Consider the following 17,495-nt stretch of genomic DNA (forward strand, 5'->3'; position numbering starts at 1 on the left):
GAGTGCACAGAGTCTTCACCCATGAGTGGACACAAAGAATAGAACACTGTGGCATAGTCTGGTGTGGCTGGAGGGATCAATGTCAGATGATCGAAACTCAAAATTCATACGGATAAGACCATATGACTGAGTTTTTGAAAACTTGAACATAAAAAAAAAAAAAAAAAAACAAAGCCACAAAAATCTACTTTTATTTTACTTTTATGCAGCGGGGTCAACCCCTCCTGCACCTTCCATGTGGGGGGCATCCCCCTGCAAATTATACATACCAACTCCAAGATCGCACTATGGTGAAGAAAAGGATACATTTCCTGATCCATGCTGTACTGTGATCTCCATTCAAAAGCTTCAAATTTTCAAAAACTTGATCATATGGTCTCAACCATATGAATTAGGAGTTTCTGTAAACTCAATCAGCTAATAGGGATCTGGCTTAAGGCATATGCTATGAAAGAAATGATTCTGAGTAAGATCCAGAAAACCAGGGTTACAGAGTTAAGTAAGACACATTCCTGTATATATACATATATATATATATATATGTGTGTGTGTGTGTGTAGACAATGACTATATTGTTGCTATCAGGAAGCATGACAAGTTCACACCTGAGTTAAAAGAATGCCATTACCAGGGGAATCTGATGCGGGCGGGTATACCCAGTTTCTCAAACTAAGTTAATGGGAGTTCTATTTGATGATGAACTAAAATTAAACCAACACTACTTGGTTCCTTGTACAGGGCTAAGGAATATCCCACAGATAATGACAGAAAATCCGTTGTCAGATCATACCTACTCTCATCTCTTCCATACACTTCTTTTCGTAATGATCTTAAAACTGAAACAAATGAAATTAGAAACATGCTATGACAAAGTAGCTAAATCTGCTGCCTGTTCCTCATACAAAGCTCATCAATGCACTACCTTAAGAGAACTAAACTGACTAGAATTACTCACTTATCCTATTCCCAGTCAGTCACGGCACACTAACTTATCTTTATGCCAGAAAAATGCCCTGCATATCTAAACATACTGCTGTACTACTCATGTACCAGAGACCTACGCTCTAGCAACAAATCATTCCTGCTTGCCAGTAAGTCCATCAACAAGGCAGGAGGCTCCTTATACTAAAACTATATTTGAAAATTATGGAATTCTATCCATCTCACACTAATACAGGCAGACAAGTTAATAAGTTTCAAAACCCAGTTTAAACAGTACCAAAACAATACCTGGCCTTGTACATGTTCCACATCTAGATAAGCCAGCCTACATAGTTATCACAACTGCATGGTTACTTCTCTCAGAACATCCTTGAGAGACCCGTTATGCAGAGAATATTTCTTTCACTCTGTTCTCCTCCTTTCTTACACCTAATGTATAGAACCTTCTTTCATACTTCTCAACCTCTTACCACAAGAGATCAGGACAAAGTCAAAAATAATGGGGGAACAAAGGCCCAAAAGTAGGGACAATTTTCTCATAAACTTAGAAACTTGCAAAATTAAATATTTTATGTTAGTAAGCATTTTCTGGAGGGCATGAAGTCTGAAACTCAAATGTCTGTCATTATTTAGGGAATTCAGTCTTTACTGATTTGCAAGAAAAACACAAATGTTATGAGGAACAGACCAAAATATGAGGCAAAAATCTGGACATTCTGCGAAAATCTGGACAGTTGGAAACTATGCCTTCCTTTATCAGCCAATTATTATTTTCTCCTTCCTTTATACTCCCCCTATCCACTTTTTAAATTTTACTAAATAATTCCCATTGGGATTTCTGTTCTAGTATACTAGACTTTATAAACACCTTCTTTACCTATATCTCTTTTGGGAAATACTTTTAATTCCCAAGAATAGATTGCTTTTCCACATTCACCATGTGTATAAACAATATCCATACCTCTCTGTTAGCATATCTGTATGTTTTACTGCAGTTCAGCCACAGAAACTGAATTAATATTATGTGAAATAGTTATAAAATCCATGCTACAGTTTCATGCAAGGATATTTGGTGTTAGCTGTGCTATCATGAAAATGCATAATCACTTTTAAGTATATATTAGTCAGCTTTGCTTCTAGGCTACAATTTTTGTAAATATTAACTTTACGTGAAACATTTTTGTATTTTATGTTGTAAATTTATGTAAAGATATTGATTTTTTGGAACTTTTCACCTTGGGCCTCAGAGGGAGATGGTACTCTCAGCCAGTCAGACTTTCCTGGTCAACCAAAAACTAAATAAATCTGTAAATAAATAAATAACTACATTAAGATGTTTCTCCTGGGTGATACAAAGACCTTAATAAGAGTTCAGAGGTCATGAGCTGTCTAAAGATGAGGATGTAAGAGAATCGAACAAAGAAGGAAAGATGGATTAAAAATGAAGGTGCAGAATATGACCAGGCTGCAGCTAAGCCACAAGAAGGAAAGGAGAGAAGCAAAAGGACATTCCCAATTCTCCATCAGGTGAATGACAACCTGTACAAAGAACACAAGTAAAAGTTTCCTGTGCTTGGAGACTGAAAACTGCAGCATTCAACGGTGTGGAGGTAAGATAGATCAAGCAAAATTGGTGGGAAACAACTTTTAAAAGGTAACCCTGTAAGCAGACGAAGTATGCAGCGGTGGAGACTGATAATTGCTTGAGACAACTAGCAATTTCTTTAAACTGTTATATTGGAAGAACCTGCCTATTAAAAGTTGTAACTTAACTATCTTCTATGGCATCTTTAGACTGCAGGAGCCATGGTGAGGCAGTAATGTAACATCCAGGTCTGTGTTTCTACTGATTGACCTGAATTCAAGCCTGGGAAAGAAGTCATGTGACAGCCAGGAACAAATCAAGTAGAACCTCAGTAAGGGTAAGAGGTTACTGAGCTGCAACTGGAACTATGAACACGGGGAGCAGATGGCTTTAAATAGTCTGCAGTGAAACAAAAGCTCATCTATCCTAGCACAGTAGGTATTCTTGCAGTGCACTGTGTGAGCTGATTATGTTGTTTATACACAGGGGGAAAATGCAGTCAGGATTAGGACTGTAAAACTAGATGATAATTGAAAGTTTGAATAACAGTGCAGGCAGAATTGTCTGTGAGCTACTTCTGGTTGTAGAAACAATGACTTATTCCAAAAAGCTTTCTAGAGGAGTGTACTGCATGTAGTTCATTTTAAATGTTTGCATTGATTGTGTTAAAATGTTTATATGTTTGCTTAACATACTGTTTGTGCTATCTTACACTGTGCACCACATTTTTATTACTGGTTTCTTATAAAGAAGACATGCAACATTAGGAGATCAGTAGATACAAACAGAGAGAGGTATGTTACCTGAAAGTGGGAGGAAAGGAAATATAATGGGAAGGCTCAAACACAAGCTCACTAATAATGAAAGAAATTAGTGTAAACATTTAATATAAGGCTATGAATCAGCACTATGTAAAGAAAAGGCTCACCTGGCAAGTAGATTCAAAGTTGTGACATGGAATATAAATGGAGTGACTCACCTTATTAAAAGAATGCTTCAATATAATGACGAAGTGAAGCCAGAGACAACTGACTTGCAGAGACACACTTGGATGAGGAGATGAATAACATATTATTGAAAATGTGGTGGGGAAGGTGAACAACATCAGCATTCAGGGGTGCAAAAAGCAGGTTAGTTTTACTAATAGCTAATAGTTGTCTGTTCGTAAAAGAGGACACAGCTGTGGACCCCTATGGGAGGTATGTAGATACCAAAAGTAGACATTAAGCCCTTAAACTCACAATATTTATATAAACTGCCCTTGGGAGTTCTTCTAAATGCAGTGTAGGGAAATAATGTCTTTAGTGCTGCAATTCTGCAAGGGGGCTTAGATATGTTTAGGTGACTGAAATATTAATATGAATAAGTAAGATATTAGCAGGGATCCCAGAAGCCAGAGGGTTTCAAAAATGGGAAAATATGTGAGTAGTTAACTGAATAATCTTGTGTTAATAGAAATTAGTCAGCATCTTGATCAAGGACTCAAGTATACCCATTACTCATAAAATGAGTCAGTCTGCCTCTAAGATATAGTTAACTAGTTAATTTTGTAGAGACTCATTCTATAGTATTCATGCGTCATGCTCCAATCCAAATGCTAATAAGTAACTCAAATGCAATGATGATGGAGGTTTCTGTGGTACTACTTGAGGAGTTAATCTTTAAGAGAATGCTGAGGAAAGCTATTGAACATGCAGAAGGTTGAGGCAGAGAACTGAAGCAAGCCTCGGTTAAATGTAAACAAGACACAGCAGGGAGAAATTAAAACCCACACAAAAGATCTGTGAGAGACAAATAAAAGGGAGGAGGGAAGAAAGAGACAACTACTGAAAGAGTGGTTGAAGAAATGATGGAAAGTTGGTACATGAACAAGAGATAGAACTGCTTAAGGGGCAACTTGTGAAGGTTCTGGATAAAAAGGTTGGATTTTTATGAAAGAAAGCTTGAAGAACTATTTTTTTTCAAAATTCTCCATGTTACCAAAAGAGACTGTCAGTTTGACTACCCAGTTGTTCCTGTGTTAACCTATACAAACTAATTTCTTGCGGAAACAAATAAATTAATTCTTTGGGTAAGTAATTTTGCATAGGTTAACACAGGAATAATCAGGAAATTTCATGGCCCTAAATAGTCCAGTTGCAAGATATTATTCAAAAGCAGGTAATGGGTAAGGCTCCAAATATATATGGCCTACCTTTAGATTTGGTAGGAGGGGCCTTTAATTTATTTCTCTGTTAGCTTTAATATACGTAATTCATGGAGAAAAGCCATTGCATAAATAGCTTACAGTTATGATTTTATATTTAAAAACGTCTGCAAGAGGAGGACAACAAGCTGGGTAAGAGTCAAATTAGCCATTCTCATACAGTTCTATTTCAGTATTAAATCATGACTTCAAGTTGTTAGCCTCAAGACTGGTGAGGTGTGCACCAGAACTGGTGCACTTTGATCGGGCTGGTTTCTTAAGAGGAATCGTCAAAATTTGATAATATACTGAGGACATTGCTAATCATGAAACATACACAAGTGACAAGGAACAGGGTCATGATAAGTTTAATTGCAGAGAAAGATTTTGACAAAGTAGAATGGGTCTACTTAGAAAAGGTTCTTTTTCAAATTTGCAACACCAGGAAGCATTAAACTAGTGCTTGAAGTATATGAATGAGCACTGGAAAGAGTTAAAATACAGTCTGGGCTCTTAAAAAACTATTTTTGGTATCAAGAAAATCAAGACAGAAGTGTCTTTTATTCCTATAGTTGTTTGTTACTAGAGGAAATTATTGAGAGTTCAGAGATAGATGGATATGCTTGGAGGAACAGAACAAAATGTTGCCCTTTACTCAGGTGATATGTTGACATTTTTAGCAAATTCAAGTAGAGAGTTAGTCTGACTGTTTATGGTATTACAGTAATTTAGTAAACTATTGGGATATAAGATGAGTGTAGATAAAAAATAAGGGCCACTTTGGTAAAAGATAAATTCCAGCCCAAAAACCTATTATGTTATCCACAAGTTTGGACAGATAACACCTTTAAAAGTTTAGGCACTAACAAAAAACATGAGTATGCTTTGGGGAAGACTAAAGTCTGGCAGTTGGCTTAGAGATGTCTCAGCTTCCATTGTCTACCTGTGTGACCCTGAGAAAGTCACTTAACCAGACACCTGTCTTGGGCTGAGTCTGCAAAAGGTCCATGAAGATCAGTGTTCTACTGTAGAAAGCAAATGCAAAATAAATAAAAAAATAACAAGATAGAATATTGAATTTAGAGTCATACTAATACATATAGACATTAAAATGTTTGTGGTGTCACAGTGGCTGTATGTATTTCATTAGTCTCCATGATTCAACTCACATTTTTTGAGAGTTGTAAAAGTCTGATATTAGATATTCCTTGGTAAGGATATGACCCCAAGTCTCTTGAGAACACTTAACATTGACTAAGCAGTTGGGGGTAAGGATACCAGATGTCAGCTGCAACAGAGTTATACTGGGCAAAACTAGACATCACTTATGAAAACCTAGAGTGATGAGAGAGGAGTAAAAACTGCAGAGGTTATATAGAGACAGGTGTGGAGGATTATACCCACCTTCAGAGATAAGGAAGCACTCATTTGGGATGGTAAGATAATTACTGAGCAAGGAAGGCATCCTGGAATGGAAGATCTTTATCTCACCCATTTGTTACTCTTGAGATGGCAACAGAGATGAGGGATCAGGATGTGGATACAGAAAAGAATAAAAATTATTTACTGGGAACAACTCAAGAAAGGCCGATAAGTTGCTGGACTGCAGACATGCCATAATGGAATTTAATTTGCAGGAAGTATGGTGGTTAGAATCTGAAAAGCTAATATTAGTCACTAAGAAACTAAATATATATTTACAGGAAGCAGATAGGACACCAAAGATAGTAGAATTATTGTATGGGGGAAATATCCAACCTATACAAAGAGGTATGACAAATAAAACATACAACAGACTTAAGAAAATGAAAAGGGATGCTTCAGTTTGATTGAAAAAAAACAAAAAACAATGGGAATACCTACAGGTAAAGTAAATTGCGATGAGGTAATGGAGGCAAGTATGCAATTTGACTAGATGTGTTACATCAGCCAGAAAGGTTTGAGTTTTTGCTTGGAAATGCCCACATAAGTATTTTTATACACAATCGAGACTGTAACTCATGTTCCCTACGACTTCAGAAGAATACTGGAGATGTAGGCAGGAGGACAGAAAAACATCGGAGGACACTTCTTGGGGGTGTCAGGTTTTAGTGGTAAATAAAAGTAGGTTACAACATATCTTTGCAGCCCTCTTTGCTAGGCATGTACAACTCATGAAAATATTCTGTATGACTCCATTGACTCTGAACTGGACTTGACTCTAAACAATAGCTTTTATATTAATGATAGCAGTAAAAAAGGCAATTTAAATGGAATGGAAGTCATATTTTCAGCCATTATGATATAACGAATGAAATTTCAAAATGAGAGGGAAGGGCAAAGATGTATTAACAATGTCACCCTTGACTTAGTAACGTAGACTTAGTTGGAGTGAGTGTAAGCGATGCAAGCAGATAAAGTGATTTTAAAGTTGTGAATTATGAGACAATGCTATGCGAAGCTTGAACTTTAGAGGGATTAATCTGGGAACTATGTATAAAAAAGCTACTGAGTGTGCTTAGCCATAGAGAACACTAATAGGAATAAGAAATAGATAATACATATCATACATAGTATGCCAAGACAGAGCTGTCCAGCAAAGACCAGAGATGGAAGGTTAAAACAATCTTTAAAATCTGTTAGAACTTCACTCTGCCATACATAAAATGTGCAGAATGAAGTGGCTGATGTATAACAGCTTTTAAAAGCTGTCGTACCTTCTGCTAGAGTGAGATTCATTTCTGCCTATTTTATCTCTCAACTGTCCCCTAATTTTGCTGAATGTCCTTGATTTTGCCTCATATTTTTAACCTGTCCCTCACAGAATCTTCGCTTTTCTGATAAACCACTGAGGATTACAAATAGTCAGTAATGCCACTCATCAGAGTTTTATGCTTACTATTGTTCAAAAAAATGCATATTCGTGCAAAGCATGTTGTTCTGTTAAGGTTTTGGGTGAATTTGTGCTATATTTAAACACTGTGTCTAATTTTGGTCCTTCCCTCCCCCAAATTATGTTTGTATTTGTCTAGAGTTTCTAAGCAAAGTAGACAGGTATGCTGTTGTCCGACTCAGTAATGAAACTCAGATGTATGTCATTATTTAAGAAGACAGGTATGCTGTTGTCTGACTCTCAGTAATGAAACTCAGATGCATGTCATTATTTAGTGAGCTCATTCCTTAGTGATTTGCCAGATTTTATAAGGAATCAACCAAAACTATGAGGCAAAAATATGGACAGTCTAAGAAAACTGGACATTTTAGAGGTTTGGGCCTGATTATAATCATCTATGTTTCTTTTATGTATATTGCTAATAATTGTTGACATGGAGCTTGTTAGCTTTTCTTCTTTATTGTAAACGGAATTGCAGAAATAAGTAAAAGTGCTTCTAAAGAAAAAAAAAATAAGCTTGTCACATTTTGGAAGCCATATTGTAAAAGAATATGTAGAACAAATATACCCACAGACCTTGGAGAGTGTGTGTGTGTGTGTGTGTGTGTGTGTGTGTGTGTGTGTGTGTGTGTGTGTGTGTGTGTGTGTGTGTGTGTGTGATACATTAGCTCAGAGTCAGTCACTCAAGAGGAAAATGAAAGTGGAAGGAATTAAACCCTACACCCTGGCCACAAGAAACAGCTTATTAATAGCGCACATCTTTATTGTTTTACACTATGAGACCAGTTAATCATTGTTTTATGGATTTATTGCACAAATTAGTTTACTTAGGTTCTTTATCTGTACTGCGCACAGACCCCCCGTCAAGACTGTGGTCTGACTTATGGCATGCAACTGAATTCATCTTAATACATCACAGTACTTGTTGCTATATCATCAGGCTCATTTTCACTTTTCCCAAAGGTAATGCACTTATATTCAGTGCCCAAAATATTAACTTTAAGAATATTTGTCTAAGTATAAATTAAGTAAAGATGGATTAACTTCTTTTCATACTATTTCCCATTACATACCATTCCTTTATAATTGTTCATGTGATGCATATTGTGGGTAAAACATACACACCATTTCGTGTAATGTTCTCTAGCACCATACACATCTGCTGTTTACCAGCTCTTTCTTAAAACTGATATGTCTAGTGGTTACCTGCTCTGTCAATAATCCATATGCTGGACCTGAAAAGACCCATACAGATCCATGCTCTATCCAGATTAGCAAAGAAACACAAACAAAAACAAACAAGGTTTAAGTAACAGTAACTGGCTTCAATTATTCTGTTGGTTCACCATGTAATGCTTACTGGAATCACTTTCAGAACTTGGTAGAGCAAAATTATACAAGAAACCAAATGTCAAAAATGATTACTAACTTCACGTATTTAAAACTGATGTTATCAGATGAATTCAGCTATTTATTTTAATTCATGTATCATCTGCCTGTATCATGATATACAGTGTTACTGTTGTCATCTCATTTTGTGAAAATTCAGTGCTGTGTACAGCAGTATTTCAGTCTGAGTCATTTTAGATGTGCCTTTCTGTGTTAACAAGGTCTGAGAATTTTTTCTTGCAATTTGATAAGCCGCCTGCATCGTGTTAAAGATATGTTCCTTGATAACATTTACGTAAAATGTGTATGTGCTGTTGAATACATGCTACTGTATCAGCACAGTTATTTTTGGTAGTTGACCACAGCAGGGTTTTACAATATTTCGTTTAAAGACTACTTTTAAAAAAGCAGTAGACAGAATCAAAATATTGTGAACTTAATAGCAGGTTGCAGACTCAGTGTCCTTCAGAAATGTATCAAGTAATTGATCTCATGTTTTTTTCATTCATTCCTCAACTGATGGGTTCAGATCTGAGTCTCAGATCTGAGTCTCCTTCCAGATCGTCGGATCCAAAACTCTTGAGCCCCTCCCTTTGCCCATAATGCCCTGCCATCCTAACATACCTCAGATCTCGTTAAGTGTCATTCAGCTGCAGATGTGGATCCTGTCACTCTTGAGCTTTTGGAGAAGCTTCTGCTTTTTACATCTAAGAAAAGTTATTATAATGTCTAATCTTAATTCTCCTACCCCCTTACCCATTCTTTTCTGTTTTTAGCAGTTTCCAATCTTCTTTTAGCTACTGATTTGTCAGTGCCTCTCTAAAGTACCATCATCGGTACTCATCCTTTCTTTTAGCTTGAATTTACTCTTTAGAGTACCCTTTCACTACCATTGTTGGTAGTTCATTTTCTTTCCTCTCTCTAAAACAAATTCTTCCTTTCTTAGTTTTTAGGCAGTTTTTCTTCCCTGGTAGTAATGGCTGACAAGCTTACTGGTTTCAAAAAGTGCATTACCTGTGGGCATATAATCCCCAACTCGGATGCTCATAGGGAAAGTGTTTATTGTTTAGGACCCGCACACTTGGGATGGGGATTGTTCTATCTTCTCTGGATTCAACTCCAGAGCTCTTACTAACTGTAGGAATACATTAGGACTGAAGGGCCTCCTTCCTTCCTCCTTTTCTGTTTCTGTAGTTGGGGTTCAAACCCCGTCCAAAGAAATAGGCAAGACTCAGCTGATAAGGAAAAAGAGTCTCAAAAGAGGTCCCTGAACCACTGTTCCTCATCAGCTTCTTCATTGGAGTCTCCTACTAAGATCCAAAAATGTCAGTTCCAAGTACCTGAGATGTGTCTGGTTCTAAGACCAAGTCTCTGTAGATCCAAACTCCTCTGCTCCTTATGGATCTGGTCACATCATGGCTCCCTTCACCATTTTTGGAGAGATCTCCCTGCAGGCATTCCAGGCCTCCATCCTCCATCCTCCATATCTTCTCTTAGGTCTTCCAGAAGCTTATCTGAGGCTGACATGGATAGGTTTATGAAGAAATTTCTCAGCGCTCAGATTCAGATGGGGGTTCTCCTAGCTCTGACTCCTACCAGATCATGAGCCAACCTTTGTCCACCTCCCCTTTGGTCTTGCCTTCTCTGATTTGATCCTGTGTTTTGGAGCCCTCAGAGCCAAGATCCCTGGGGGTGTTATTATTATTAAGCCAGTTTAACTGGTTTGGGATTTCTCCCATCTCAGCAGATTACTGAACAAACACTATTTTATGGATTGTTTTTAATCCCTATGGCATTCACGTAGTGCTTCTGGTTCGCATATTAGAATACTGGTGGTGGTAGGCAGCATGATGGGACATAAGCAGTATGCTCTGCATCCAGTTCCTATATGATGTCCTTCTATATCACTGTTGCAGTATTCTTTACAATAGGGATCTCCTGCCAAGAGCAGCATGATGTCTGGCCAGTATACAAAAGCCTTTAGGGTAATGGGTACACTGTACATCACAAGTACGCTGCCCATGCATGGCATAGGGCATAAAGGTGACAGCAAGACATACCATCCTTAAAACTTCTTTGACACCACTCTGAATACCATCTTCGATCGTCAATCTGAATGCTCGTTCATCTGCTGGTTTTTACCACTTTAAGATAAGTCCCCCATTGTTTTTTTTTTATTTTCATGTCTTAAGTTTTGCCTTGTTTCTGGTTGTTGGGTTTCATGTCATCTAGAATGGGGAAATGCCAGTTCTGGAGACAGATTCCACATAAAACTAGTCATGAGCAGTGTTTGTTTTGTTTAGGCGCTTCCCACGAAGATTTGTCAAGCTTTCGTTCCTGAGATATTTTGGAGTTGGCTTTGTTCCCTTATGAATTACTTAGAGAACCAATGACTTAAACTGTTGGCTAAGGATACTGTGGAAGGATATTCCCTGGCTGAGGGTCAGCTGTCTGCAAAGATAAAGGCCAAGAAGACTTGGTCTGATTTTTCGGCTGTACCATCACCACCAGACGTCTCTCTTGAGGCTGGTGAAAGCTCAGAAGATCATCCATTTTCTTTCTTGGATTCCTCTGCCGCAACTACTTTGGAGGCCATCATGGATCCGACACCACGCACGTCCATGGAGGTTTTTCAGAAGTCCACTTTGTATGTAAAGGGGGAACCGCTGCTGGTTATTACTGAAGGGCCTAGGGGTGTTCCTCAAAATTTAGTGAGGGAACAGGTTCCAACTACAATTATTGAGTTTTGTCAGGGGTCAGAGCCTCCAAATTATTTCAAGGCTGACATCCCACTTAAAAAAAATCCAGTAAACTAAACATATTTCACCTACTCCAAAAGATCCTCAGAGTGAATGCAAAACTTCATTCAAGATCTGTTTAATGCCCTCATGGCTCTTAAGCCTCCACAGGGAGTTTCTGTTCCTGCTCCTTCCTGGTCTTCTACCCCTCTTAAGAGACCCAGGGAGCAGGATTCTTCTTCTGAGAAAGAGGATGCCGATTCTGATGAATAGTCCCTTACATATTCCTCCCAGATTCCTTTGCCTCTTGACTATGGTTCTAAGGAAGAAGAGTCTATCAGTCCTGACTCTCCTTTTGAGGAGATTTCCTTTGGTGATACTATTGCCAGAATGCTGGAATTTTTCTAATGGGTCTGTGTTCAGGTGTTTGATGTTCAGAAAAGGTACTATGAGCTTCTACAAATTAAGTCTCCTAGAGCCTCTGCTGGTCCTCCTGTTTTTGCTGCCTTGCTGGGTGCTTCCATTAAATGCAGCTTTGATGCAGTTGATGCTTTATCTAGGGCTTCTGCTTTTGGGTCTGTTTTGGGAGGTATTCCGGGCTTAGACCTCAGCCTTTGCCCAATGATATCAAGGCTAAACTGATGGATGCTTCTCTGGATAATAAGCATTTGTTTAGTGCCGCTGCTGTCAAGTTGATGAAGTCCCTGCAAGAAAAGGGCAAGGCCTTACAGGAGCTGAAGCATATTATTGTTACTCCTGGACCCAAGATTTAGAGGAATTATCCTAATAAGCCTGCTTTTGTCTGTAGACAGTCGTGCCCTCCCTCTAAAGGTAAAAAGGGTGGTAGAAGGGCTACCCCTGCTAAGGCTACCCAAACTCCTTCTACTCAGAAACCTCATTTCACTGACCAAGAATATTCTGAAATAAAATCCTTTCCTCCTTTGAGGAATTAGAAGTTCCTGAATAGTTCCCTGAGGCAGGGAACTATTCAGGAACTTCCAGTTCCTCAAAGGAGGAAGGGGTTTTATTCCAGAATGTTCTTGGTCCCCAGGAAAGAAGGCACCTGGAGACCCATTCTGCATCTTTCTCAGCTAAACACCTTTTTGAAAATCCATTCCTTTTGGATGATGTCCCTTCAAACCTTGTTTCCTCTGCTACTTCTACGGGTTTTTCTAGATTCCCTGGATCTCAAGGATGCTTATCTTTATATTCCTATTCACCCCTCTTTTCAGGAAGTTTAATGTGTTTCTCTGTTGCTTCCTGGCATTTTCAGTTCTCTGCTTTGCCCTTTGGCCTCTCTACTGCCCCATGGGTCTTCACCAAATGCCTCATTCTTGTGATTGCTTTCTGCAGGTTAAGGGAGATACAGGTCTTTCCCTACCTAGATGACCTGCTTATTCAGGCCTCCTCTCCAGTGATCTTACTTCAGCATCTATGCCTTGCGATTTCTCACCTGCAAAGCCTGGGGTTTACTATACATTTCAAGAAGTCTTTCCTGACTCCTTCTCAGAATCATGTTTTTCTGGGACACAGGATTCACATTAGGCCTTCCAGGAAGCCTATCCCTCCTTCCTGGGACCTTAATTTTGGTTTAGAAAATGACAGCAGACTCCTTCTGAGCCTGCTGCTTCAGCTTCCTTACAGCATTGTTCCTGGAAGACTCTTCTTTTGGCCCTTACTTCTGCCAGATGGGTGTCTGAGCTGCAAGCCCTTATGGTTGTTCCTCCTTTTTTAGTTTTCCATAAGAACAAGGTGTCCCTTTGTACTAATCCTTAATTTATGGCCAGGGTGGTTAATTAGTTGTCTCTTAATCAGTCTATTCATTTGCCCACTTTTTTCCTTCTCCACAGTCTGATAGTGAGAAGGTTTTACACACCTTGGATTTGCATAGACAACTCATATATTATTTGGATAAGAGTAAAGCTTTTCATAAATCTGAGCATCTTTTTGTTTCTTTTCATCCTTGGTCTTTAGGTGTGGCTGTTTCCAAGCAAACTATTTCTTCTTGGATATCTAAAGCCATTTCTTTTTACTATTCTTTTCATGGGAAGAACCTTCCATCTTCTGTTAAGGCTCATTGTACTAGGGCTGTGGCTTCTTCTGGTACTTTGTTCAAGGGGTGGACACTAACTCTATTCTTGAGGCAGCTACCTGGACTTCTGTGCATACCTTTACCAAGCACTATACATTGGATGTGATTTCTAGGGCCAGAGTTGGTTTTGCTAAGGCCATTCTCCATGGTTTCTGCAAGGGCTTTGCTAGCACCTTCCTCCTCCCAACCTTCTTCCTGAGCTATTGCACTCTCCATATTTTAAAGAATACTGCAACAGTGAAATGGAAGGACATAGTACGGTTGTGCAAAATCTTACCATAACAGTAGATATTCTTCCCTTCACTGTTGCAGTATTTGCTCCCTCCCTCCTCCTCCTGGTCCTTTTCCTTCTGCATATGTTTGCTACCTACAAGTATCCTTGGACTGTTGTTCCTACTGGGGCTATTCAGTTCTGAGGATGGTACATCCGCATGTCCCCTTTATACCTCATGCCGTATGCAGGGGGTTCTACTTTAGAATGTCAAGTTAACAAAACAACGAATCTTACATCAGCAAGACCATAATTTCGCACATCCAAAACACTGCAAATGCACAACATCAACACTTAAAATGTCGAGAAAGCAAGACTATAATGTTGTAAGACTAAAACATCGAATTAACAGATGGTGATGATACATTCCACCACTGTCTACCGTGCCATAAAAGTGAAAAACCTACTTCCCGAACAATAATCATATACCTCATTGCAAATGTGATAACCTTCTTCAAATTCCTCAAAGAATGAAACTTTATACTTCACATAATAGTACCTTGCACAAAACTCCCTTTTAGGATGTAATATCTCAGTACTCTGTGACTGGTAAACAGTAAAGCATTCCCAAACACAACACAATATAAAACACTGCCGTATTCCAAATATAAACATAAAGTGCAGATCATAGTTTCAATAAGCCTGCCAGGGCCTTCAGATAGTTGATAATATCATAGCTTTCTTTACTGTGTATCACTGCTACAAATTGCGATTGCCGTAAAACAACTTTTCTTTTTTCAGGCAATGGAGGACACCCTCCTGCCATCTGGAGTTGCAATTCTTCCACCCTGTCTTGTTCTCTAGCCAACATTGATAGTAGAACTGCCAAGTCTGTAGCCCATGCCCCCAAGATGCATTTGATCCTGTTATGCCACCCTTCAATGCTATTCTGTGTTCTAGGCAGACACTGTGCATTTAACTGGGACACGTTCCAGAATTCTTTGGGGAATAATGTAGGAACTGCACAAAAGGCGTAGATCTGGTTGTGAATTTTCTAGCTTTCCCTAACAGGTACCATTCGCTGAAGTATTTTAGCAAACCCTTTCTTTCCAAGGGGAATGAGTCTCTTAAAGCATTAAAAGCTGGTGTCACCTCTTCTTCCTCTAGAAATGCAAGAGCCACTAAACTTTTTACTGCAATTTGGAACTGGTGTGACTTGTTGTATAATGCAGCTAGACCCAGAGATTGCACCTTCCTCCACACGTTTTTACTAAAGTGGAAGAAACACCCTTTTGGCATTATGCCACTAATGTTACTCTTCACACTTTTGATCACTGCTACATCACATAGGATATATTTCACATTGGTTGCAAAGTTATTTTCATTAAGTAAATAAAATATGCAGTGCTACATCACATTATAACTCCTTAAAGACGTCTTGGTCATAAGACAGTAAACTAGTGGGACTGTTTTTGCATAGCACTGTATTTTACAAGGCCATGCAAGCTGTAAAGTTGTCGGCATATTATTCCCTTGTAAAAAAAGTGCCATCCATTAACCAAATTGTGGCATGACTCAGGTCATATAAGTTAACTGTGGTCATTACTAAGTCTGTCAAATTACAGGTGGCATCTACGTAATGCTTTTCCACAAAGAAACCATTCTTCAGAGGAAATTAAGTCAAATCTACATTTTCTAAAGTTAGCTTAGGATTGTTATGTATTCCACACTGCTTTCTGCTGACGCTACCGACCTGCTGTAATAGAGCTTTATGGCTAGGAAGATGTGGAATAACATCTAATAGTGTGGACACCATAATATCATCTACAACTAAATACGGGGTATCTCTGGATAACATTGCTTTCTGCTTTAACTCAGTACACATTAAATATCTACTTCTGACGGATCACCCATATGCATATGGGCAGTTCATAGGTTCATAGGTTCATAGATTAGTACTAAGCTAACTGCCCTAGCGAGCCATTTTAAGCCTAGCCAATTATCCCTTGTGAGATTCAAACCCTGCACCTTGTGTTTGTAAGGCAAACACCTTAACCATTAGGCCATGTTTTACAAAACTGTTCACCGTCAGATAGTGTTACCGCATGACCTTTACATTTCTGTACATGCTTTTGTTTGCAACACCAGTACCTTCTGCAGTTTACGGCACATTCTAAATTATACACTTAGCTGTCAGTAAGCAATATATCCTTACCCTTTTGAGATTATGTTACAGGGTATGGATTTCCAACAACTGTGGGATTTTGAAATGTATTCTCCACCATGTTTAAAGGACTATGACCTATGTCTTAAAGGGTAACATCCTTTATGTAGCACTTCCAGAGCATAGAAGACTATGTCATTGTCGATATTTTAAGGTTTCAGTGTTATAGTCTTGCTTTTTCGACATTTTAAGTGTCAGTGTTGTGCATTTGCAGTGTTGTGGTTGTGTGACATTATGGTCTTGCTGATGTAAGGGTCGCTGTTTTGTTAACTCAATGTTCTAAAGTAGAACTGCGCAGGAAGCATAAGTGTGGCATACAGCGTACCCATTACAACCTAAAGTCTTTTGTATACTGGCTAGATGTCGTGCTGCCCTTGGCAGGGGAACATATTATAATGAATACTGCAACAGTGAAGAGAAGGACATCTACTGTTATGGTAAGGTTTCACACAACTGTAGTTTTATAATGAATGATATTCAGACTTAACTGCAAATTTTCTCAGAGAAAAGAGAAGTAGGCTTGGAGAGGAAAAATGATTGTGTTAGAGTTCCACGTATGTTAACAGAGCGCAGTAATCCTAGTCATTTATTTTTTATTTGTTTTGAAGTTAGAAACATTGGATTGCTGTATATATATATTTGCACTTTCATGTGTGATTTAACAAAGAATTAAAAATATAACTTGGGTTTCTGATATGCAGGTGCAAGAGGACCTATTTTAGCATGTTAAATTTAATACATTAAATCTCTTAAGAGAGAAAAATGAAACAAAAATAAAAGCACAAAGTGATCAGGGCAGGTTTTCATCACATGCTAGTCTTATTTAGAAAGGGTGAAGGTTTTAATATTTTAATCAAGTGACTCCAGGCTGTGACCTCCGAACTCTTGAGCCCAACCAAAATTTTCATAATTTCAACACATTTGCACAAACAGCATTTCTGCATTCCTTGCTACAGCCTCATCCAATTTGATGCAGTTTATTACAAGATATCTGAAAACATATTTTTTGCCATCAAAGCTGCATGCAAGGTTTGGTTAAATAAGACGTATAGCTAAGTATTATCACCATAACTTGTTATTTATTTACTGTTTTGACTGGATAATTTAAATGAGGCAGATCCCATTTACATGAGAGACCAGGGTAGCAAAGTCCCATAAGACAGTGTATTGTCAGTTCAAGCTGGAATACCGATTACAAGGCATGTGCAGTATGAACATACCATAGTAATATACAGAAGAGTAACTTTTTTGAAACTA

Source organism: Protopterus annectens, chromosome 5.part1 (assembly GCF_019279795.1).
Source record: "Protopterus annectens isolate FY-2018-M chromosome 5.part1, PAN1.0, whole genome shotgun sequence".
NCBI lineage: Eukaryota > Metazoa > Chordata > Ceratodontiformes > Protopteridae > Protopterus > Protopterus annectens.